At 44.8% G+C, this 27,002-nt stretch overlaps 1 protein-coding gene across 1 annotated transcript in view; it reads right to left on the reverse strand.

The window, feature by feature from the left end:
• The window catches only part of NCALD (neurocalcin delta), a 47,250-nt gene extending 21,936 nt beyond the window's left edge, over positions 1–25,314 (reverse strand). The window contains exon 1 of the mRNA XM_027883392.1: positions 25,163–25,314. The gene's annotated coding sequence lies outside the window, so the exon portion shown is untranslated. The remainder of the gene's footprint in view (positions 1–25,162) is intronic.
• Between the last annotated feature and the right edge of the window lie 1,688 nt (positions 25,315–27,002).

Genomic DNA, 27,002 nt, shown 5'->3' on the forward strand with positions numbered 1-27,002 from the left:
TGCAGGGAAAAAACCAGGCCTTTCTAAACAAGTTTCATGCACCCTTCTCCACCCACTGCTTAGGTATGCACCTGGAAATCCAGTAATGGGCTTCCTTTCTGACTAGAGGTCTATTTTAGTGCTCCTGAGAGGCCCCACGTGCTGCTCCTCAGCAGGGACCAGCAGGTAATTCTCACTGGCACAAAACTTGGGTGTCTTCACCAAATTTTGCATGTGATATGGACAGAAAAGGCGAAATATTGTAGAACTGGATGAGAGAGGTTAAATACCACTGCTAAGAAGCTGTGTTTGTGAAGGAGAGTCTTTGACCACCTGATGAGTTAGCTCCAAACTAAACACAGGAGAGAAACAGGTGGCTTGTAAATTTATCACTGCTAATGCACTACAAGCTGACAGAAAAGGGTAATTAGCACATTTGGAGCAAAGCAGGATATTAGCGGAGAAGGAGGTTGTCATTAACCTCTGCGGAGCAGTCTTATCTTGAAAACCTGCTGGTTTTGAAGACTACCAGGGGCTTTGGAAAGGCTTGATTTCACCTGATGCTACTTGGTTCTTGGGACAGTTGAATTCAGGTGATGAACTGGGCAAGGATGGAGGCTACTTGAAGCCAAGTGGGAGACCTCAGGAAAAAATTTATTTCCAGGTGACCTCATTACAGTCTGGGCAGAAATTCTTTACTGATTTTTCTAAGTAGATGCCAGCCTGTAACACTCAACAGTGTATGCCAAAGGTACATTCTGCTTTTTCACAGCATATGAAACTAATGTAATAAAATATTATCTCCCTTACAAATCTCTTAAACTCTTAAACCATCATGGTGACACTTGTTCCACACTCTGTGGGGAGGTATGTCCATGCACACATGATCACTTGCCTAATTCTTGATTGATTACGATGAAAAAAAGGAGACAGCAACCCCGAGAGCTGTAACAGGGCTAAACACACACACCTCGCAGACAAGCAGACGTTCAGTTTTGCCATCATCTTACCAGCTAGGAGGTCTGAGTTGTTCATCTACACACACATGCAGAGGATTTCTTTCTTTCTTCCCCAAGGTAGAAGGCAGAACTTCCAAACATGTACCCGCCACTTAAGGACATACCTCCAAATGCCCTCTGTGCCAGGCAGCATGTGGGGCCTTACACTGAGCACAGCATGTGCTGTTCAGCTCCCCCTGGAAAATCACAAGCATGGACATCCCAGTATGTTACACATTTCACCTAGAATCTAATTTTACTCTTTATTAAATACCAGTCCTTTTAGGCACAGCTTTGAAGTGCGCTCAAAGTAAACAAGGGTGCTCAGGGAAGATCAGACAGCTCAGGTTTATCTTTAAAGTATTTTTTCTTCAGAATATGCGTGAGATGCTCAAAGAAAGGAGCCCCTGTATGTGAACTTTGAAAGTAATCTCAAATAAAAAAGCATCATTCTGTTGATTTTTTTTCTGCAGAAGTCTATCTCAGCAGATTACCACTCTCGTATCCATTGAATGGCCATTTGAGACATCAAGGTTTTCATCTGGGAGCTCTGCAGCTCTTATATATTCCAAACCCATTCATTTACAAAGCTAGCTGACAACAGAAGCATGTTTAACTAAAATTTGACTGAAAAATATCTAGAGTTGTTCATCCACAGAAAAACATCCACAGGAAACTATGGCTCCTCAATGAGATGATCTTCTAGAAACGCACTGAGACCATACTGAAAGGTGCATTGTAATCACCATGGAACAAGGATGCATCTTCTTTCTGAGAAAGACACACAGATTGGGTTGTTCAAAATAGGAAGCTCTCCAGATAGTTCTTGAGATAGTTACAGGACCACACACAATTAAACAGGAGAAGTTACACTTTATGGGATAGTAATGAATGGAAGGCCCTTGTACACTCAAACTTTTTTTTTCTGGGGGGGGGGGGGAGTTGAGATGCAATGCAGGGGAGATTCCACCAATTTGCAAGATCCTCTCTACATCTGAGGAAGCACTGAATTAAAGACTCACAGGTACGCAGCTTTTGAATTATAAGTAAATTCCCCTTCTAAAGCAATCTTCCTTATTCATAAAGATTATCCACTCTTGGATTTCTGCAACTACTTTCCAAGGGGGTGTCACAAAAATGAAGCATAATGGGAATTAATACTCAACTGCATTAATATATATGCTCTTATTATATGAAAGTAGATGCAAACCAGAAGAGCTGAGAGATAAAAGCACAGATCATCTAAATTTCAACATTTCCAACCATTTGACTTTGAAAATTCACCTTTGTCTTTTCACACTATGTATGTATATGTACATGTATACAATAGATGTGTATGTATAGAGCATTAACGTCAATAATATAGAAAGATGGATACACTTCCCGAAGGAGAAACATGACACCTACTGATTAGGTTACCAGGTAGGTCAGTACAAAGCCAGAGTGGGAAACAGGCTGCAGAAGTGGGATGGCAGACTGAATTGTGAATGCCCTGAGGAGAGAACCAAATGGGTCCCTCAGAACTGTTAGACGGGACAGATCCGAGGTCAGCTGTGAGAGCTGCTTTGCACAGAACCAACAGCACCTTCACATGACCTTGGGGCTGCAGCTCTGTGGAGCTGCTGCAGTAAGAGATGTGATCAGTCATGCATGGAGCGTGAAGCAGATGTTGGAAGCAAGGCACTTGCTTCTCTTCCATCACCGCAAAATAAAAATGTGCCTTAAGTAATGGATTGCCTAAGAATGTGCTGCCCGCTGAATGGACGCCCTCCTGCCTCCTGTCCTGCTTCAGGGTGATTATGTTTCTGCTCTACGTAGGTAGCAGGCTGTTTCTGTCCTATACCGACCAGCCAGGCTAGGTGGCTGAGTTGTTTAGGATAACTCACCAAATTATTCAGAATAAGTCTGTAGCATTATACTACTGTTGTAGGAAGAATCAGTTCCTAAAGCCCAAAGCTCAAGCCCTCTATCAGCTGGACTCACTGCCACCACGGAAATGACACTGACACCTGTGAGAAACAGGCAAACGGGAAAAACTGTAAGGACATGGAAGTTTTGGATAGTGGATAGTGCACTGCAGGCATGATATAATGAGAGGGGACATATTTAATTACAGAGGCTGCATAGACAAAAGCAGCTTTTTCAGCAACACAAGGGATTGCAACTTAGCAAAATAATTGCACAACCAAAAATAAAGGCAGCATGACAGCCAACCACGGTCAGAGGGGGCTGTTGGGCAGCCAGCCTACTCCCCACCATGGCTGAGAGGCACATCCATTGCTGGTCAGCTCTTCCCCTGCCTGCCCTGCAGCAGCTGTGCGGGTGAGATCCTGTAAGCATTACACGGTAGCAGGGATGGGGAGAAGCTGCTGGACACTGACCACCTCTCTCATTGTGTGACTTTCTGCAGCCACTGGCCTTGACCTAAATTCCCCCTCTCGGCATCTCTGTTTCCATTTGGGGTTTCAGTGAGAATTCCATGCTGGGTTTCCCTTCATAGCCTGAGGTCTGCTTTTGAGGGAAAGACAGCACTGTTCTTTGCTCCAGTTTGCACAATATTAAAATCAGTGTTCATCAGCATAATCGTTGATGAGATTATGATCAGCTTAGTACACGAATAGCTTCAAGTTATTAACAGTACTAGCTAGAGCAAACTCCACCGCCAAGAGGAGCTGAGCAACAACAGCAAAACAATGAAATCTCCTAACTTGTCAGAAAGCTGATATCTAGCAGCTCCAAGTCAAGAAAATACTAAAGAGAGAGTTAAACAACATTTGTCTAGAGCAACTGCCTGTGGAAGGGAATGGGAGAGCAGCCTGAATATGGAGATGTGAATTCACATCTCATGATGCACTTCCCTAGGGCATTCACCTTCCCAACACTTCAGTCCACCAAGGAAGTCTTTGGTGAAGAGCTCAGGCACAGAGCTACAAGACACAGATCTAAATAAGTTTAGATAGTTAAAGTAAGAGAGGAATGAGAAGTAGGATCCCTCCATCCAAATGTGCTCAAGCCAAACATCCAAAAGTGCCTGCTCGCAGCCATTTTTCCCTGGAAGGGTGCAGACATCTGAGGTTATGTTTTTGACACATTTCTCGGTGTAAACCAAGTTACATACCAGTCTCAGTAGGATTCAGCACATCATACATGATCTTTCTTATGATCAAGTTGTTCCTTTGGCCTGAGAGAGTCTGTCAGGGAGGTGTGCACAGGGAGATGCCAAGGCATCACATTCATCACATACTGGGATCACCACCATTAGAGACAAAAACTTAAACTTAGGCAACTCTATGTCCAGAAACCTTTAATGAGCAGATCTTCTATACTGTGACACAAGTGGTAACAAATGGTAACAAGAGGAACATAGTATGAGCACTCCATGAGAGATCTAGGGGACCCCATGTACTGCAGTCCTGTTGGCTGAGCAATCTCCTAAGTAATTACTGTCTCTCGTCACAAACCATGAAATGCCACAATGTGGTGGAGAAGAAGTTTCTTGTGAGGTCTTGTGTTTTGGTAAATCCCAGAGGATTGTATGCACAGTGGGGACACTGAGAGTGTAGCTACAGTCATAACACCTGAGCAGCAGGGCCCATGCAGGACTCTGCTGGTGATGTGCAAGTACATGGAGACAGGGGCTCTGGCTCAACAGTGTCTCTTTGGATGGAAACCACAGTGTTCAAATGCTCGGTCCTTTGGGACTGTCAGGGGCCAGGACAAGAACTGGCAGCTTCTGGTCTATTTCCTACGGCATGGCTTTCACTTATCTCTGACTGCTGCTGATACCAGTCTAATAATCAGCCTTTAAAATGTCAAGAAACTGGTTTCCTCACCCATACTTAGAATTTGTATACAAAACGCATACTGGCACATATTAATTAACTTCTTTCTATTTTTCCCTAGGAAAATGATAAACAATAAAAAAGGATTAGTTTTTTTACAGAGAAGTCCTAAAATGTCAGCTGTACCTAGTGAATGGAATAAGAAGAATGTAATTAAACATCTGTTCTTTCACTCCTAGTAATGATTTTAAAATAGCTAGAAAATTCTGAGGGTTGTGGCCATGGTAACAGACACTAGCTTAGGAAAAAGGAAATATCTGCAGTTATAATTGAACATAAAGATTGCTCATCTCCTTCTCTGATCTGGAAGTTTACAATCAAAGCTTCGACGTGTGTGCTGGTCCCTCTAATATAATTTCATCCTACAATAAATGTGCCATGTGCCATTTATTGTGAGAACCTACCATATGTATAAGAATACGTATATGTAGTTCATATTCTACATTCACTCTTATTTGAAGGAAGAAAAACTGCTCTTTTTTTGGCAAGGGGCTGGAACAATTCCTGGTAAATGCTTTTGTGGAAAATGGCAACGCAGCATGATGGAAGTGGGCCAGATCCTCCCCTAACATACAGCTGTCTTCCTCCCTTAGATCAGTGAAGTGATAGCTGCTTACGCCAGAATGAAGCCCAGCAGCTACCAGCAGCATTTCTGGAAGATCTTGAAGAACTGTGCCTGGAGAACTCCTTGGCTTGGCTGAGGGAGACCTGACAGAAACTGATGTGATTCCTTAAAAACACCTTCCCTTATCATACCCTACTCGTTGGTCTGCTGCCACCAGTGCCTCTTCTAACACCGTCCTGCCTGTGGCCATGGCTTGGATTGTCCACCCCACCTTTCATCCCACCAGACATTGCAGATCCTCAGGCACAAGTGGAGGAGAAGACCATTAATCAAACAAAGCCCAATAAAATAAAAATCACAGCAGATAGGGGCAGGATAAGCTGAGGCAAGGGGGGAGGGGGATAACAGGGATGTGTTGCGCACAGAACTCATAACCAGATGACTGGAACCGCTTGCACCAAGAGCCAGCACTGAAGGAAAGGGTTTTTCTGAGCGCTTTATACACCTGTGTGACAGCTATTTTAAATGGGAGCTTGTAAGCAATGTGCCTATAGGCCAAAGAATCCAGACAAAAAGCATTTGTCCACTCAACTTCCTATTATCAACAGTGGTTCATAAAAAAATTGCAAACACTCCTCTTTGAAATACGCATGGTGAAATGAAGATATGAAAATAAGCAGACAAAGGAAGGGCTGGGGAGGTGGTGCTGCTGAACTCTACTGAAACCATCAACTAGTATTTTTGAAGACTTCCTGTAAACCTTGTCTGAGGTTCACATAGAACTGGGGTGAACTTCAGCTGCTGGCTGGAGACCAACTGTTAGGCTGGTACAAGTAAATAGGCTGGTGCATCTTTCTGTGCAGGCAACAATTATGGGCAGGCCATGAGTGCCTGAGAACATTACCTTTTTTTGTGTGATTTCCCTTTGAACTGCACTGTAAGCACTCAAACAGCACAAACAGTACTAATTTATTTGGATTTTAGTCATATAGAAACTATGTGTATTTTTTGTGCGGGTTTCCAAATGAACAAGATGCCACTGTCTCCTTAACACAGATGCTTTTAGCACACTGTTCGGAGCATTGTACATTTTGGCCTTCAAAAAGGAAGACAACACACTAACACATGGATATTTTTTTGTCCTGATTAATGATTTAAAATCATGTTAAACTAGCACATACCAAGAACGCTGCTGGAGCCTGCTATGTAAATGCTGCCTTTTCAAATGTGAAGACAACCAATCGCTCAGGGAAGTTTGGTGTAGCTTGTGAACTTCCCTTCCATGGCCAAGAGAAATAAAGCAATTGCCACCAGTATTACATGGGCTTCATGCCTGTGGTTTCTAACAATGCCATCCTTACAACATGGCCAGAAGAAGAATTTAATTCAGTGAAGTTGCATAAGAAATTCTGGTCTCACTAGCAATGCAAGGCAGCTCAATCATGAATGAAAATCAATGACCTGTTAAGACTTGGGGGTTGGACTAGACGACCTTTAAAGGTCCCTTGCAACCCAAACTATTTTCTCATTCTGTGACTTGCAATGCCTTGCGGGGGTGGGGAGCACAGAACACCTGACTGCCTCCGTGCACAGCTGCCCTATGCACACGCAACCACCTCGTCCCCTGGGGCTTGACCACACTGTGGTAGAGCCATTTCCACATCTGAGGCTGCAGAGATGGACAACTTCAAAAGTTCCCCTGATGAGGTGTGAGCTGCCATCCAGCCTAAAATGCTCAGCTCTTGGGGTTTCCTTACTGGCTGCCATCTCTGTCCCTCTGTTGCTGCCACAGGAGGTCTGTGGGTACTAAGCAATCCCCAGACACCATCAGACCTTCTGCGATGCCCAGTGCATTCAGCCCTCCCTCACTCCAAAACATGAACAAAGCCCTAAGATGTTACCCAGCACTGCTGTGCCACAGGCTGCTCTCTCCCTCCTCCTTCTGATGCTGAGGTACGACAGCCTGTGGAAATCAGCATCTCGTGTGCCACCGGAAGCTATGCCTGTTTCCAGTTCAAAGGTCCAGGGACTGGACTGGCAGTGCTTGTGGCTGTGCAAAACTCATGGGGAGAGTAGGGTGGTCAGGAACTGAAGTGGGGAGGGAGGGGACAAGGGGAGGCAGGACAGCACTCCTCCTTATTTTACTCAAAGGGCTTCTCAGAGCCCTGCTATGTATGACCTCTCACGTGAGCTGCAAAGAGTGACAGCAGATCCTGGTACCTAGAGGGAGGAAAGATTTAGTGCTGCTCTACTTCCTTCCCTGGAAGATTTGCTTTCAGAGGAGGAGGTCAGAGGTGCAGAGCAGCAACCTGAGGGAGGGCTTTCTTGCCTGCTCCCCTGAAGCACTGGAAATTGAATGGAGTGGAGTGTGCCATGAAGCCTCACTTCACTGGAGCTTTTATCTTTTAAAATTAGGTTAGGAAATTTATTGCTATAGTAGCTTAATCCCAGAGTGCATTATCTGTACACATGATGGACTGGAATATGAACTAATTCTGTCAATAAAGCGACTGCCTGCATCTCAGTTGTCAGATACAAGGAACTCAGTCTTCCCTTTGAGGTGCTAACCAGCTGCTGTCTGGTACAGTCCCCTCCCTGTGCTTTTGGTTTGGATGCTTCCTACATCCAAGTTTCTCAGCAACAGATGATGCCCTGGGAAGGGAGTAAAGGGAGAGAAGCTTGGCTCCAGGCACCTGGGTGCACACTGTGACTCTGCACTAGCCAGTAGGTTGGCTTGGGGGCTGCAGATCCCAGGGACATCTCTGACTGACACCATGGGCTCTGCATGCACTGGGGACCCAGCTGTCTGGCTCTGCTTATCCTCAGCCTGTGTCTTGTATTGACAGGAGAGATGGAGACCAGCAAAAGTGTTCCCTTTGCTGGGTTCAGATCAGAAGGAGCTTCCTCGAAGAAAGGGATCTGCCACTGGGCATTCACAGCTACAGCCCCCAGTTTTGGCTGAACAGAGCAATGGGGCTAACTGGGTCAGAGCACGTGTGCAGGCACATACTGCATGCTTTGAATCTAGAATTAACCTTTAACAAGTTACATCCTTTGACAACAGCTCAGGAAGGGATCATTTTAATATCAAACTCTCCACATTAGTTACCTACAGAAAACTCTGGATTCAGAAACCTAAAGTTTACTGTCTCTATACAAGCTGTGGAAATCTAGCCAATATCATCTCTGGAGTCCAGACAGTGACTGAGCAAACTCCAAATTCGTGGTCTGGTGTCAGGCAGAAACAGAAATATCGGAGGCTAGTCTCACAAAACTGCTTAAGGAGAATATGGTCTCAGTTTGCTCAACATCCAATGTCAGATTGAGTCATGTAACTTCTTCTTGATGTGGAGTTCCTTCATTTTAGCAAAAATAGCTGGAAAAATGCAACCTCATGCCAAAATAAAGCCTTTTCTACCTGATCGCTCAGCAGACAAATCTTCAAATCAATTATTATTAGAGCTGCATCCATGATAAGCAAGTCCACCAAGTAAGCACAGAGAAGCTTGGGGTGTCACAGGAGTATCTGATCCTTGGCTTTACAACATCTCAGATGCAGCACTAAGTCAAGGTTTTTCAGCCAGCCCTCAATATGCAAAGATGAAAGCTTATTCTTCAGATCAGACAAGGCTATAATATTCATTAAAAAGAGCTAAATTATAATTCAGAGGACAAACTTAACTAGACTGAGTTTATATTTCTGAAGGTTTTTTTCCTCTTCTTTTTCCCCTTCCATTTTCCTCTTCTTTTTAAAGGAACTAGTTCTCATTCAGTTAATTCAGTTCTAATTTATACAACATACTCAGAAGAATTAGCTGCTAACACTGAATATCCAGAACTTGAACTGCTCATGGAAAGGAGGACAAGGACTGCTTTTCGTGTCATCAAAAAGGCAGCTAAATATTCAGTAATTTCTTCTCTGTGGCTCTATTTGAGCCTAAAAGAGAAGTAGCTCTGTTCTTTGGTTTGTGGGATGTCAGCACCAACTTCTCAAAAAGTCTCTAAGCCCTTTTGCACAAAGAAGAAGAGAAGACAGTCAGATCTTTGTTAGGAATCACAGGGAGATGTTGCAGTAGTATCACAGTCTTAATTGAAGAACTAGAAGGAATGTTTTAGGACTACAAGATATTTATAGTCTCACATGTTTTTAATGTAAAGGGTACAAATATCATTTTTGGTATTCATCTGCAGGCAAAGATCTGATGGACACAGGCCAGAACACAAAAGAATTTTCATCCCATTCCAAATTCACATTAAAAAAAAGTTACCAAGTCTGAAAAATAAGTGTAGTCATTTGAATCTTGAATTTGGCTTCATAATCCACTGGGAGACTGAAGCAGAGCAAAACACATCTGCTCACACCCCGACTTGAGTACCACAATTGGCAAGTGCTGCTAAAGAGAGATCTCAGACTAAAGTTGTAGAAATGTTAAAGGTTAGAACTGAAGTTTTCTTGGCAGAACTGACCTTATATGGAAACCCTGTAGAAAGTCTGCCTGCTCTGGCTTTCAAACCAGCACATAAGTACTCATTTTTAACAGGTATTTAGATCTATTAGATATATTTGATTAAAATCAAAGCAAATCATTTCTCTAGAGGATGTGCTAGAAGAGTCACACAGATATTTTCTCTTTCAGAATCATGGATTGAAATGAAAGGGGAAATCTCACGTGAAAGGTGATTACAGTAGGACTCTTCCAAGATGAGTCTTGGGATGTATGCAGTTGCACTTTTTCATTAATAACCATGATGCATAATCTCAAAGTAGTGCAGTTATCAATGACACCAAGGTGAGAGGCACCATCAGCTGGCAAGCTAAGACTACCACACAAGAAGAATGGGATAATTTTAGCACTGGAATGGTGCAAAGAGAAGAAATTCATTATTGCAAAATGTAATATATGAGGGACCAGTAGGAAGAATTGATGCTTTTAACTAGAAATGATGGAGCAGGAAGAAGAGCTGGAAATCTTACATAGTCATAAGATAACAGGAAAACACAAATGTGACATGTCATGCGGGAGACACGTAATGCTTTCTAGTGTACCTGTTGAGAGTGATCTGGTGAGTCCAGGGATGGTGAAGTACCAATACTATTAATGAAAACACAGCAGGTTTTGGAAATATGAGGGCTCACCTGGATTACCTTAGTATATGGTCAGGAAAGCATGCTGAGGAACAGGGATTTTGGGCTACAATGGCTGCAGAGCAGGGCTATTAAGCCAAATAAGGGAATGGAAAGCCTATGCTCTCAGAGGAGACCAAAGGCACTCAGCTGTTTAGCCTAGCTAAAGAAAGGCCAAGAGGGGATATGGTTGTAGTCTATAAATACATCAGAGGGGGTAAACACTAGGGAAGGAGAAAAACTGTTTAAACTGAAGGACAATGCTGGCACAAGAACAAATGAGTATAAACTACCCATAATAAATTTTGGCTGGGAATGAGAAGCAAATCTCAAACCACTGGAGCAGCGAAGTCTGTGGAACAGCCTTCTTCAAAGATCACAAGACAAACAGACTAGCTCGTGTGAAAATGCAACTTGAAAAATCCACAAGTAGGGTCTATATGACATAGATACCTGCAGTGGCCTGGAGGAGTCAGAAGGTCATCTACTGTCCTGCCTTCTGGAAAACAAGCTAGCTTCTTACAGTGGGCAGAGTCTTTCTGGCACAAAGGAGAGCCAAAGGCAGCGACATTAAGTAAATACGTTTGCGATATCTCTGTCTTGTCTGCAATATGTAATCACCCAGCACTGCACATCAGTCAAGGGCAGTGGTACGAATATGAGTGGAGGTTTATGCAAGCAGAGGAACGAGTGCCAGGACACAGCAGACAGGTCAGGAAAACCGGCCAGCTCTGTCAGCTCAAGCAACTGACAGAACTGAGAGCAGCAATACGATTACTGCAAAAAATGTAACTGAAATTAAGATTTACTAGTAACCTCAATGAAATTCACAGCTGATTGGGTTTAACCTTGAAGTCAAGAGGATTAGCAGACTATGTTGTCCAAATCTTGAAATAGCAAGTTTTTAATTTTCTGTGAAAGGGAGTTATGTGACTGTTCTCTATTCAGTATTGATAGAGTAGAGTAATTCATGTTTTCTACAAAGTTTTACTTCCTTATTGTGATCCCTTTGTCTCCTCTAGGGAACATAATAACTTATTAATACCATATATTTTTTTTTTCATCTGAAGACTTCTGACCACAAAGATTACTGGTTGATCGCTGCATTTCAGTGTTGACTGAACTGATGCACAAGAAGAGGGAGGAAACAATTTTTTTATCCGTTTGACTTTTTGTATCAGCTAGTCCTGTGCTCCCGAACCAGTTGAAGTCAGTTTTGATGGTTCCTGGGTTGGCAGAGACTCACAGGGGAACGGCACAGAACAGATTCTCATCAGATACTTGACCCTACCAGGGCACAGAGGCTGTAGGCACTTAAACCTCCTGACAGCTGTCCTTCTGCCCCAGGGCATACCCAGGACTGTCTCAGTTGTGACAGTGGGAAGGCACCATGTTACCCCATGTTGCCTCCCAAGCCACACTATGACAGACATGGAGGAATCCCTCTCCTTATCAAACCTTCACTCAGTTGTCAGATGTCCACTTAACAGGGAAGAACACAGTGGCAGGGAGCTCTTCCTCTAGGATGTCACCTTGGACTGAGCTTTCCTTTTTCTTCCTCAGAAAATTGTCTGCCCAGGATGATTTACTCATTCTGGTGAAATACCAGTAAAGTACAAAACAGTGAATGGCACCAAAGCACTTCACTCTGTAAAACAAAAACAAGCCATGCATGGGTCTGCAAGCGAACAGGACCACCACAGTTCTCTGCTATCAGATGAACTTCCAGAGGGCAGCACTGAGTGCAGTGAAATTGGTTAAAGAAGAGATGAGGAGATCAGCAGTCCATCATCTGAACCCTCTGCCTACCTTTGGCTATCTCATGAGTTTCCCCAGCGCAAGAAAAAAATGCTGAGAACAGATACCACAGCACCTAACAAATCCATCTAATGCCAATTTCTCTTGGGTGTATTATAGTTAACTGCTCTTCCCATTAGAACTACCAAATTTAATTACTTTATGTAACCACATTAGATGGAGAAGGTGCATGTTGCTGCTAGTTGCCTAGTGGGAACATAGAGTAGATCTTTCTTTTGTTCACTTATAATTAAAGTAATCTTCTTTGTATATTAGATTCAGTGGTTTATAATGAAATGCAATAAAGATTCCTTGAGTAAATCACATTTTTCTTAATATGTTTATACAATTTTATGAAGTCTTTTATTGATTGGAGGAGGAGCAATTTCAGGAACAATATGCCTAAACAGACATGACAAACTATGCAATTACCCAGCACTTCTCAAGGCTAATGCCTGAAGTAATGAGCATGTCCCACAGCGGCGCCACTTCCATTTGTGCCAGACACCTGAGAGGCAGCGATCATAAACCTCTGCAATGGATTTGGTGGGGGATCTCAGCAACGGCTGGGAGAAAAAATTCTCACTGTATCGTCTGTGCAGACAAATTTAACCTGCTGTGAAATCTTGACCAAAATTACCCACCAGCAGAATTAGGTATCCAACTTTAAATAGCAAGGAGTAGGGAGTTACACCCAACTGAGCAGCAGCAATTTGATTGGATTCAGGACAACCCTGATTCTCTAGTGGAAAGATTGAAGAAAAATGTAAATTATGACACAGAACAAGAAATGCAAACACTGATGAAACACACAGATGGTTGAATAGACTTTTATTATCAGATGAAACAACAGTGTCTTAAAATAGGATCACATTTGAGTTAAAAAGTTAACAAAGTCAAGGAATTGTAGATTAGAACCAGGTGCTTAGTGGAACTAGAAATTTAAGCAAGTTTTTTCTATTATCTGATGATTCTTGGAAGAAACCCTTGTGTTCATATTCGTGAAAGAAATATTTCCTGTTGTTGTACTTTCTTTTGAAAGACATATTTCTATTTCACTACTGAGAGCAGTTGTGGAGCTATAAATGCACAGTAGGCTGCGCAAGACAGATCTTTAATTATACCTATCCTTCCATGAGTTCACTGGGAGCTGACTGCTCAAGGCTAATAAGGATTAAAACATATTCAATGACTGAAAAAATGTCTTAATGCTAGTCTTCCTAAATCCCCTGTATTATGTGGAGCAATACGAGCAGCTCCTGTTTGCAAGTGAAAGGGGAAAACCTTATGCTTTCACACAGTCCTGCCCAAGTCCTGCTTTACTACCAAGTCCTGGTCACATTTGTCTGACCAGGACAGCCACAGACACTAAGTGATTTGCCTGGGGTGATAAGTAAATCTGTGGAGGGGTTTAAATGAGGCCCCTTGCCTAAATCGTCTCAGAATGACAAATTTTCCCATCTGCCAAGTGACGTAGCCAACCTCTGCTTGGCATCTGTTACATGAGCTGCATTTCCAGCACATAGGGAGGTGGAAGGCAAGTTCCATTCCACCAGGCACAAACAAGGTCACAAAGACAGGAGGCTGCTGCACCAGGACAGAGGCATGGGTAGCCAGACCTGACTGGGAAATCCAGGGAAAAGGGAAAACACTCTATGTCTAACAGAGGAAGTAATTAAAACAAACAAACCTACCTGAAAAGCTGCAGGCAAGGAGATAAGCAAATGCTCCCCTGGCTCTCAAACCCTACTGACATTATGCTCAAGGTCAACATCATAAAGGTTGAATTCAACAAAACCAGAAGTGCTGGGAGAAAACTGCAGTCAGAAACCTCCTTTGCTTTTGACCTCTTTCAACCCTGAAGTTTTATGAAGAGAGCACCTGGACACCACTTCCCTCTTTGTAGAGGGAAACAAGAAGTACCTGGCAGTGCCATGTGGCAGAGACAGTGCTGAGTATGGGGCTGGGGGACTGGGTAGGTTCCTGAGATGCTGGGAGGGGCATCATGCAGTGCACAATGCTCACTTCAGGCAATGAAGGGTTTGGAAAACAGATATTAGGCATGACACAGCATTAGGAAAGTGGATTATGTTGGTCTCTCATTGAGAAGGTTAATACAGATGATAATTTACTCATTCTGGAGAAACTGCGGAGCAGAAGAAGTGTAGTATTGGATACTGACCTCTGCAATTTTCACATCTTCAAATTAAATGGATTGTAAACTAGGAAAGGATTAAAACTGAACCATACAGGGGGAAGTGTGTGTACCAAAGTACGAGATGAAATCAGCATCAATTCCACACTCGATAAAGAGTCAGATCAGCAGTGTACATGATAATGTCCCTCTGTACAGACAGATGAGTAAAGAGCCTGATTCTCTGTAGACCAAGGTTTTTCTTTATCCTTCCTTCCAGCCTGGTTCCTTACTTCCTCCACTTCGGTCCTATTAGAGCTCCACTGCTTTGGTTGACAGACTAGAGCTGCCAGCCTTTTTGTCATGCACCAGTGGGCTGATTTCCTGCTGGTGGCCGCGGTAAGAGCTTGAAGCTCATGAGCTCTACCTAGACCTAGGCTTCAGAAAAAACACTTTTCTATTCTTAAGGCTTTTTTTTTTCCTCCCAGGATTCCCACCCAGTTACGCATGATGACATTTACTACACCACCTGTGACTACAAAGTAAATGTGTTTGGATGCCTTCCTGGGCATGGAGGACCAACTGGAACAGCAGTTCCCTCACCCATGGTATTGAACTCTGCACCCTCCTCAAGAGAGACCATGCACCATTTGCCCCATGGAAGAGGCCCAGTGCTGCAGGCTGGGAGGATATGAACTGACTGAGAGCTAAATTGGGATAGAGACCACTGCAGACAGAGAGTGGTTCTGAGTATTGAGCTCTTGCTGCTGGGGTTGCTCCCTTTTTCATGCAGTATGGACATAGCCAGCAGCCGTAGTACAGACACAGTCATTATCACAGGAAACTGGATAGCTTGCCACCTACTTGAATGTCAATGCCAAATCAAGAAATATCAAGGCTTGGGGGAAGCAAACTCTTGCCAAGTGGGGGATATTGAGAGGGGATTATAAGCTAGATCCAAGGTCCAATCACTTGGTGCATGGTCTGCAAGTGGCCTTGGGCTCAGTGATGTGCTTGCTGTGGCTCTGAAGTGGTTTCAGGGCCTTTGCACACCAAGGAGCTGGACTGAATGCCAAGGAGGGCCAAATGCCCCTGGGGCTCCGTCCTCGTATACCCAAATACCAACACTGGTAGGCTTGACCCTTGCACCCCATATCCCAGCCCCTGTGGGCTCAGCCTCCACCTGCTCTAAGCAAACCTATTGCTTGGGGTTATTCCTGATCTCAGACAGAGAGGAGGCTGTGGTTCAGCTCTCCACCACCCCATACTTGGACAGCAGCATCTGTCCAATAGGCATGTGACTCGTCTGGGTCTGGCCACCTCCTGCTGGCCTTTCACTATGGCTCTGGGGATTTCCACAAAGAGGCATGTGCTGCTGGTTCTGGTGGGTCCTGCGTACATGCAGCCAGGGCCAGGGGCAGCTCACCCTCATCCACCGACAAAGACCTCACAAGAGCTGGATGATCTCCAGTGAGGGCAGTGAGAATGGGATGCTCCTCTGCTCCTGCTCATCGCTTGGGCGTCTGGCCAGCCATGGTGAAGATGAACTGCTGGGAAGTGGTGACAGCAAGCTGCTGCCATGAGCATTTAATTTTTAATTCCTCTCAGGACTTCTTTTCTACCATCCCTTCCTACAACCCCAGGGGAAGGTTGCTGGCACCTGTTTCTGGAGCTCATGGTGTTTGTGTCTGGCTGCATGCCTGACTGTGAGGAATGAGTGAGGGGTGTCCCCGGCCAGCCCTGGTGTGTGCTGTCAGGATGCCCCTCCAGAGCAGCTGCTTCCCCAGGCCAGCATTCAAGAATGCGACACACAAGGTGCTTTGAGGGCTGGACCTGCATCTTGGCTCAGTGGGATCTGTCTGCATCACAGGTCCTGGGGCCAGGATGCCTTAGGCTTATTTTCCAAAAAAGCACCCCTTCCTTCTCCTTCAATGGAGCATCCACCAGAAATGCCCCTGGTCAAGCTGAGCTACAAAAATGCTGGACAGTATGAGCATGCTGCCTGAAAGACACCTTCCCACCCTATGCTGGCATGAACATATCCCCCTGTAGCATGAATCCATTTGGATGTGTTCAGGCTTCCCCTTTGAAAGAAGAATAATAAATGTTTCTCTGCAAGGGCAGCTTCAAGCTGTGCGGGGCTGAAGCTTGCCCCCAAGAACCACCACTGAGAGCTGTCAGGAAGGAATTACCAGACTTGCCACTGAGGAAGCAAAATTGCCTGAAAGACTGAAATATCCCTCATTGCAGACACAGGAGCATGCAGCTGTCCCGCTCAGGCTGCAGATCTCCTCCTCTCCCCACTGAAGCCATTCCTCTGCTTAAAAATGTTATTTTGGGAAAGAGATGAATAATGGGAACAGCACTGTAAAAGCATGGGGAATTCAGCAAACAAAAGAAAAGCTGCTATTTTTGAAAATGTCTCAAATTGGAACCGTGGCTTGTTTTAACCCCTTATCTCCCAGCTGCCTCTCCACTACCCTGCTTGCAATGCCATCCACAAGTATAGGGGGAGCAGCACAGAACGGGTCTGTTCCACTACAGGCTGTCAGTACAGGAGCAACACCACAACCTGCTAATAACTGGCACATACTGAACTAATAGTGAAATACACTTCAATTTCTAATCAGGCACTTTGAATAGAGGTGGGGGTTTCTGCAAGGGCCTCAGTATCTAACAAAAAGAAAAAAAGGGAGGCAAGCAGTCACCCTGTTTCTATCACCTGTTGTCACCTCTGAAGGAATTATATTTTTACAACTGAACCATGAGAAGCATTATGTGTCCATGGTGAGCACTGTAGCTCACTGCACCTGGTTCTCAGAGAAAAGGCCGTCACTGCAAGAAAAGAAACTGAATCTGCTGGGGCTGCAGATCCAGGTAAATGGTATAAACTTATCTTTAGTAAATTTACCAAGATCCCCAAGGAGTTGGTATGGAACATGTTATATTGCTGTTTTATCAGCTCTTGTTTATTCTTGCCACCATTGTGACCAGATCTGCAAGGTCTCTTTGCAGCCCTGGTCAGAGCTGGCATGACTCTCCTGCCTGCAGCAGCCTGTGCCAAGGGAAGGCACAGGTGACATCCAGACCACCACTGCAGGCAGCTCTGCAGTTCCTCCTGACAAAACCAACCAGACACCTTCCCCTGTGGGCTAAAACCGAGCAGAAGAGATGCAAAATGGGAAACAAATGTGGTGGAGCCACTGACTCGATGAGGCTGGAGGAAGAATGACCAAGGTCTGAGCTCATGTTTTCAGTTCTTAAACTGATCCTTTTCTGCTTGAGCACTGCTATGCATGTTGACCAGAACTCCCAGGGATGCCATGGAGCCAGCAGCAGGGACAGGGGCTGCTCTTTCACAGGCAATCTCATTTCTGAATTGTCAGAGAAGAGTTCATTTTGTTTCAGAAAGAAGACTCTAAACACTGCTCCCTGGATTTTCCTTTCCAAGAGAAGTATGAGAAAATAAAAATATGTTTTTTGTTCAGAAAGAGTTCCTCTTTGCCCCTGACCTTCCCAAGTCCCAGTACTTCTGCCTTTCACCAAGCTCTGCTTCTCAGCTTTTACCTTAGTGGTGACAAGGGGGACTTCCTTGGCAGGAATCACTCGGCTCCTTCATCAGGCTCTGACAGCAGAAGTAAAGCAAAACAGGAGTTCCCACTACCCAGCAGCTCTTCAATAACTCAAAGATCACAGAGTTCACACAGACCTCAGAGCTGTAAGTGGTTTAATATCATGTGCCATCAGACATTACATGCCTTGCAACTCACATTGGGGATTTTGATTAAGGAAACCCTCCAACGTAGCAAGGAAGAGCTGTGAATTCTGATAATGTTCTCAAATTTTAGCAGTAAAGTAATTGAAAATGGAGGGTGAAGTGAAATAATTGAAAGTGAAAGCTGTGTGCTGTGTCAAATCAGCAATAATGCTCAAGCAAGAGGAGAACGTGGCTAGACTTGGAGATGTATCCTTGGCCAGCTGTAATTTTGTACTCTTCTTGCTCACATCAGCCTGTGAAATAAGTCTTCAAAAATGCAGGCTACCCTTCCGATGGGATGGTTTCAGTCGGGTCAGAACGACTTTACGTGAAAAGCCTCATACAACATAAACAGCGATGAATAGGACACTTGACAGACAGGTCCAGAGGACAGCAGACAGTGCTTCTGCTGAGATACAATTGCTTTAATTGGACCTGGGCTCTCTAAGATGGTAAGGCTAAAGAGGACTCTGCAATCATGCTGCCATTCTGCACAAAAGAATACTGTTGTGATAGGAAGCACACAGCAGTTGTGGAAATAATCAACGGCTTTGTGCTCGCTTCACCCTGGTATCTTGGATTTGCGATTAGGAACATGCACACAACATGAAGTGAATATTTTCTTTAAAGGTTCTTGGGGCTGAATTGCTTGATGAAGTCTCTTTGACTGTTATTCAGTTGAACTTAGACACTTCAAATGAGCTGGATCCATTGTGTGTTTGCAGTCCTGGAGGACACACAGAAAGGTCGTCTGAAGCATAATCTGCCTGCTCTTGGAGCAAGGGAATTCGGTAAGGAAAGAAACTAACTTTGACCTTCTTCAGCTGTAATTTGTCTTCTCTCAAGTGATAGCCTGTAAACCACCTGGTCTGCTTGTCTAATAAAACCTTTGTAGACGTAATCTTGGACATCTTCAAAACCTGATCTCTTCTAAAATACAAGAACAAGCATGAAACTATTAAAGACAAAGCCTCTGTCCTCCGGTAGCAGCTACTGCACAAGAGTTGACTGTGCAGCATTCCTCCAGCCCTACTTTGAACCAGCGCCCAGCAGAGAGAGCAGCCCTGTAAGCCACTGTTACATCACACAGCAGCTAAACAGGGCACCACTGCTAACAGAGGAAGCATATTTCACTCTCCCATCTCCTTCAGACAGCTCTGTTCCACACAAATCTCGTCTGGCCTGTTCTGCAGATGCCCAGGGACATGGGGCAGCGCTGCCAGAGCTCCCTGCATGGGCAGACACAGCAGTGCAGAAACAATGACAATAGCCTGCCCTGGCTGCATCCTGCCAGCAGCCGGTCAGTTAGTCCTGCCAAGGGCTCTCCTTCCCACTTTGTCCCATCCCTCCTGGTCCACCATGCCAGGTTGGACAGCCTGGCTCTGGCCCACTCCCTAAGTCACATTCTCTTGACAATGAAATTCAGCACCCAGCTAAGAGGCTTTGTGACAAATGCGGCAGGTATAAACCTGTCTCAAAGCCTTTCAGCTCCCATGTGCAGACAAAGCCGGTTGAAATACTGCCTCCTGCTCCTCTGCAGTTTCTAAGTAAATGTGCAAAAATGCGGATGTGATGCTCAGGAACTGCTCATGCCCCATCAGCACTTGCACCCCAGGTGAGGCTACTTGTCCCTAAAGAGCCAACCTAGCTTACTGCACCCTCCCTAACAGAAATGGACATCTGCAGTGATGCCCTGAAGCTCCTGTCCTGTGTTCACAGGCTAGTGGGATGTGCATCATGCAAAATGTGAGCGACAGGACAGACGTCCTCCCCAGTACCCAATAAAAATGACAGCGCTGAGTGCAAGTGGGTGCAGGAAGATGGCCCTGGGCAACCACAGCAAATGGTCTTGATCCTCAGAGCACGCTGTGGGTGACAGGTCCCTGAGTCACTAGGAACCATGTCACCAGCCAGCCCATTTATCCATGCAGTCCTGGGTTCATAGGTCCACACTTTCCTTTTTCCTGTCCTGACATTTCCTCTGGTATAACACTGCAACTGTCTCTCAGCAGGACTGTGACAGATGTATGGGGACATCAAAGCATCAAATATGCCCCACACTCAGCTTCTGCTTCCTCACAATGCTAGCTTTGCTTTGTGTATCACACGCTTAGTTCCACATAGGGACCTGCCCAGTGCCTGAACGAGGTGGTGGGAAAAACTGGCTGTGGATGATGCTCTCCTAAGAAGTGTTTGTCTCAGACAAAAGTGGATGGAATTTATCAACACAAGCCCAACTAAAATAGACGTGACGTGTTTGTCTCCGGCTAGTGTGCCTACGATAAGCTAAAGATTCTAACGAGAATAGTAAAAACCCTAAACATTGACATGAGTGAGTTTTATACAACCAAAACTTTGCACAATGCCGTGAACATGTATGTTGAAAAACCCTGAATTACAAAAGGAGAGAAACAGAGCTAAACTGAGACCCATCCTCAGCTCTCTTCTGTGAAAAGAGGCATTGCTGGGAATTCCGGGTGCTGGGCAAATGAAAACCAGCATTTCAGACCAAACGACAAGCTTCATGGCTTTTCTGCATGTAAATCAGATCCTTACATTATCTCAGTGTCATTTTGTGGCTGAAAGCAATTCAGCAGCTATCAGCACAGTCAGACTGAAATTTAGCAGAACAGGATCTAAGCCCTTCAGCTCTTAATGATTAGATGTTTCTGTGGAAATGAATCTTATGATAAAATGAAGTTCGGCAGAAAGTTGACAACATGTGGAGATCACAGAAGGGACAGGAACTTTACAACTCAGCCTTCATATTTTCCACCTATAGGATTTCAACATTTGCTAAAGTTGTAGTGAGGGCAGCTTCTTCACAGTGCTCCCTCTGGGAAATATCACATTCAGCAATTCCTGAATTACAGTTTCTAATTATATTTTTATACTGCAATGCTGTCTGAAATGCAAATTTGATGACAGAATAATTCGATCCATATAAAATAATTACAAAATTACTGTTTCTCAAACCTCAACTCATACTCCCTGCTATTTAAGAAGATAAATTTAACAGCAGCAAAAGTACAGCCAAAACATAGTCTATTTTTTAAACTGTTATCTGACTATAACTGTCTACATAGATTTTGGCTCACCATAGAAAATTATTTCTAAAATATGACTACCAAAAACATTCCAGAGTTAGGGTTTTTGTTGCTTTAGCTTGGAACCAACAGCCAGGTCAACTTTTATTTTGCATTCAGATTACACTATGCACGGCATCTGTGTTTAATTGGAAAAGCAACTGTGGGTTAAAATGCTAAATCTCTAATGTTGAGGCATTAAATTAGCACAATGTAATGATTTGTAGCAGAGTGGAAACCAACTTAAGCAATTGTAACCAACCAATAAGTAATTTAAGATTGTAAAATTGCATACTGAAACATCAGTTCCCCCTGTCTGACAATTCCACGATGCCCAGAGGCTTTTATTCCCCCAATGAATATTGCCTAGGTAGAGGCTAGAACCTTTAAAAAGACAGCAGAAATTGCATTCTATTTGAAAAAATTCAAGGAGATGCGTTCTGCATTGCAAAGTTTTTTTTACTGTGATTCTAGCCTAAATCTAGATTGTCACTGCCCATCAACTCAACCAGATCAAGGTAGAGCACACTGAAGGCTTGAGTGTGTTATTATTATGAGGCGAGAGGCATCAACATCTCCCACCTGTTTTTAATTTCCCTGCTGTATCCAGCTGTGTGAGAAATGACATGAGGAGATCTCAGTCCTGCTTTTTGCCAGGGTCTCTCCTAAGGTGAATTCCCTCAGGAATTGCTGGTCTGCTCGCCCTTCACCATGGACAAGGAGACTGTTGGAAGAGATCATCCCCTCCTCATGCCAAGCCCATGTACATCTCATGTTTTTTGTCTTTATGTCAGAGGATTTCAAGTCCAAGCAATTTGGCAGTGGCATGGTTGTGGTGCTGGGCAGAAGGTGAGGGATGGGCTGCAATGACGTTCCCCTTTCTTGGTGACTGGAAGGAATCTACAGGCTGTTGGTTCTTTTCTCATGGTAGGTGAAACCATGGCAGGGCACAGACGGCAGGATGCTTAGTGTTACATTGCCTGGCAACTTTACACACCGCTAGGGCAAAATTCAAGCCCTTGTCAAAAGGGTTTGGTACAAAAGTTTTCTGTTTCAGCAGAAACAAGAGCATGAAATCATCAAGCAGAGGCATGCAGCTCCAGGATGACTCTCACAGACCCTTCCCTGCTCTTCTGCTGAGCAGGGACCTGTGCCTTCTCCAATTGCAGACTCTAGTGTTGCCTGTGAGCTGCCTGCCTGCCTGCAGCTCAACCATCCCCATCTCCTGGACTGATGGGATGCCCAAAGCCCCCAAAGACTTGTCGAGAGGGGACAGAGCTGTCACGCTGTGAGCGTGTGAGTAAAAGGCTAAAAGCCTGTGTTACAGCAATGCTGCTCTCTCGGCATATTTCAGATAATTTTTCAGGAAGCTCTTGATCCTTTTCTCTGTAAACACCACATAGTCAAGAGCGCTTCGTGACCCAGGAGAGGGGCAGAAAGCCTGGGGAATAGTAGGGTGCAAAGACTCCATGTGCACAGCAGGTCGCATCCCTGTGCAACCTCAGTGGCACTCACCAGCTTCCCCTGTAACACTGTCTCTCAGACCTCCTGCCACAACATGTCTGGGACCTTTCTGCTACAGCGTGAAGCAGTTTATCCTCCTCCTCTGTCAGGTCAAGTTAGGATCTTTTGAAGACTTGCTCAGTATTGCTAAAGCAAGATATGTCCATTCCATCTGGATATGAGGAACCTATTTTAAAAATATTTCTAATTAATAGCTCTTGAGCAAAAGTTGCATCAATTATTTTTCCCCTTGAAGGTGTTTTCAAAGCATCAAATGCTACAGGCATTACAAGCCTAAACGAATAAGCCCCAGCACACAGAGCATCACTGCCACACTGGCAACTCAAGTCAAGCCTGGCAGGAGACTGCAGCTACACATGGAGGAAAATCCTTCAGACATGAGGGTGAATGACTTCCCTTGAATGGCAGGTGCTGCTCATTTCAAATCTGTCCTCATACTCCATGTCCCAGTCCCTCACTGGACTTGCTCTACCAGTATAAGCTGGTGAACAATCAGATCTCAGAGGGTCATGGGTCACATTGACCACATCTCCCTGCCCTCCCCATCCACTCTGCTGCCCAGAGTCTGGGGGAACGCACATGTGGGTGGAGGGGGATGGACTGCTGTCGGCTGAAACATAGATCCCTGTGCCAGCTGAGCAGAAGCCATGCCCAACTCAGCCCAGGCGGGTCACCCTGGCAAGGACAGCGAGAGCCCCACTCCCCAAGAGAAAGCTGTACTTGGGGTGCTACAGCACCTCTGCACCAAAGCTGCAGGGCTCCTGTAAACCTTGGTTAAAGTCATCCATGAGGAGTCAGTGCAGTGGCATCAGATGAATAATTTAATACTGAAAAATTTTAATATCTCAGCCCCTCCAAACACTGATGTTTTAGGCAAAAGAGTTGAACTGGAAAGAACTGATAACACCCAGTGAAATGGTTTAAGGGTTTCAGATGCATTTATCCTTGTTGCTCTGCTAAGAATGTCAAACGCAGTGAAATCCAGAGCATTAAGCCATAACTTTCCTTAGAGAAGTGCCTTCAGTTTTAATGCCTGTCTTGGCTGCCTTTCTGAAACAATTATTTATGCTTCATTTCACAACATTTGTATTATTTTAATAGCATTTTTTAAATCTTTTACTGCTCTGCGTTTTGAATTGTTTTGTAGCTCCATGATTGTTTCAGACAGGCAGCTGCTTTGGAGAATCATTACCATTATCAATAAACCCTTTGAACTTTGGGAGGAAGGGAACAGGAGTATATAATTAGAGATGATAAGAACGATCTAACATACTTTTCCAGGAAACAACGCACACAATGCTTCAGCTGTAATCTGTTCTTGAAATGAATCTATATGTTCCCACACAAACTCAGCCCGTGGCACTAAACTTCAAGAGCTCTGGGATCTCCCTCTCCACAACAGCCACCTCGGAGTAAGTGCAGTACAGAAACAGACCCGAACTCCCTCTTGTTTTTACAAAAAGACACAAATAGCATTTAATTTTTCAATCACTGTGGTGATTGAAAAATCATGCTGCTCACGCTGTGGTTCTTTTTTTTTTAGCTATTCTAACTGGTCTCAATGCACAACAGAAAAAATAAGGGGAAAAACGAGCCTTGTGTATGCGCGTGAGAAAAAGGACAAAAGCCTGTGTTACAGCAATGCTGCTCTCTTGGCATATTTCAGATAATTTTTCAGGAAGCTCCTGATCCTTTCCTCTGTAAACATTATACAGTCAAGAGTGCCGCGTGCCGCAGGAGAGGGGCAGAGATCCCGGGGAGCGCGCGGGGAGCAGGGACTCCGTGTGAACAAAGATGATTTAAATGCTCGAACTTCGAGAGTTGGATTTTACGCTGTTCCTAGATGCATTGACTGCTGGCTTCCCCCTCACTGAATACACCGGGTACAAACCAGCCTGAATTGGGCAGCATTAAAAAACTACAAGTTCCAACAGAGGTATAAAAAAGCTGTATGGATGCCCAAATCAACACAATACCTAGACATCATTTCTTTTAACGTCCGAATGCATTAGCCTAGGATTACTCGTGTTCATTTATATTCTTAAAGTGTCAAATGAGAACAATATCATTTTATTCTCCTTTCATGGATCATTAATCTAAATTTAACTCCGCTTTGCAGTCTGCACACAAAATTAGTAACTGGAAGCTACTTTGCATTTATCTGATAGTGCTGGGCTTGTTCATCAAGGCAAACTTCCAGCCAAAACAAACAAGTGAAAAAAAAATATCAGTCGCGATAAGCTGCTTTCTATTCTATTCTTTTTTTTTTTTTTTTTTTTTTTTTTTTTTTTTTTTTTTTTTTTTTTTTAAGGAATAAGAATCCAAACCTGATGAGAACGTAAAGCAAATGGTTACCTCACACTGCAGAAATGCAAGTTTTTAATAGTCCATGCTCTGGCAGCCCCTGAGACTCAGCAGCGGCGGCGGCGGCGGCGGCGGCGGGGATGAATCCAGCATCCACCGGGTTCTCACAAGGCTTTGACTGCGCGGCCGGGACCGCAGGCTCAGCCTCCAGCTGACGTCAAGGCGGCCGTCACATGGCCAGGCGCAGGCCCAGGGAGCACTGGTTGTCCTGGCAACCCCAGCACTGCTCCGAAATTATTTCAATAGGTCATCTGTCATACTGCGCGCACATTGGAGCCATCACGGGCGCCCGGACAACCCAAACATCACGGGCTTGCTGGAGCTGGCTGCGCCGGGGGCTGGACCCATCGCAGACGCTCTCTTAACCCTGTCCCTGTAAGAAAACGCTTCTCTCTTCCTCTTCCTCCTGCATCCTCAAACTCCAGCAGAAAACAAAGCATTATACACCTGGTTTGCCCAAGCAGAGGGGCACAAGTTCCACCCTTCGAGTGTGCTGGGTCACCTCAGTGACATGCAGCTCAATGCTGTGCTGGGCTAGCTAAAATTAGGGTCTTTCTCAATGACACACAGCTGAAGTTTTATTCATAGCCACAGAGACACATTCTTGGTCACCAACATCTCTGCCCAGATTTGGGGCGAGGCAGTAGTGGTCCTTGCTGAAGCAATGTGGGGCAGCAGCCATGCAGAGCTGTGAGCCGGCCCCCAGAGCTGCCTGGCCAGCTCGGCCTCGTATCCCTGAGCCTTGGTATCTGGTCCCTCTGCTAGCCTGCCCATGATGCCTCTCCAGCTGCTCCCAGCAAAACATTCCAGTACGGGGGACAAAGCACTGTCTGTTTCCGCCTAGTTCTGACTAACCTCTGAAGCTTTATCCTACAGGAAGATATCATGCCAGTGTCTCTGATTTCTTTGTAACTTTAGCTAAAATCCACTCCTTTCTCAAAATTTCCTTTTCTTCTCTTTGCACTTCACCTTACCAGAGCCCCACAACACATGCATGCACCAGGGACAGGACACGGAATACGCTGGAGAAGGGAAAGACTTTCATCTGCAAGAAGCAGGGAGGAAAGATAAATTGTCAGCAACAAGAAAATATTCCTGTGCTTATCTGAGTCAGTGATGGTTACTTACCAGTTCCCAGGATATGAAATACCAGGAACCAACCTCAGTGTCTCAATGTCTCTGGTGAAGGTGGAAGCAGATGTAAAGCTGCATGGGATCTGCAAATGCCAGTAGCTGAGGCATCCCCAGCCAAAATTTGCTTTGGCCCCTTTGCAAGAGGGGAAGAGAAAATATTAGAAATTTAAAGGTAACCTGAGATGGGGCATAAAGGAGTTCTGGGGAGGCCTTCCCCCCATCCAAGGCAGTGGGAGGATGGAGAGGACATGGGACTGGAGAGGACATGGGACTGGTGGGTAGGGAGAGGACCACTGAGCCCCCTTGCCTTCCTCTGCATCTCTTTCCTGGATGTGAGAGCAGCAGGTATTTGGGATATTTAGCATCATGTCTGGATGAGTGGATGGTGAGGTGGATTCGGAACTGTCGGAACAGTGGAGCTTAGAGGGTTGTGATCAGTGGCACAGGGTCTAGTTGGAGGCCTGTAGTTCATGGTGTTCCCACGGGTTGATGCTGGGTCCAGTATTATCCAACTTCTTCATCAATGACTTGGATAAAGGGACAGATGCCTTGTCAGCACGTTCGCTGATGATGCAAAACCCCAGAGTGCCATGCTGTCATTTAGAAGGACCTTGACAGGTTGGAGAGATGGGCAGAGCTGAACCTTATGAAATTCAACAAAAGCAAGTGCAGGGTCCTGTACCTGGGGAGGAATAAC

This window comes from Empidonax traillii, unplaced genomic scaffold, assembly GCF_003031625.1.
Source record: "Empidonax traillii isolate 1590-97213 ecotype Southwest subspecies unplaced genomic scaffold, ASM303162v1 scaffold126:size1624879, whole genome shotgun sequence".
NCBI lineage: Eukaryota > Metazoa > Chordata > Aves > Passeriformes > Tyrannidae > Empidonax > Empidonax traillii.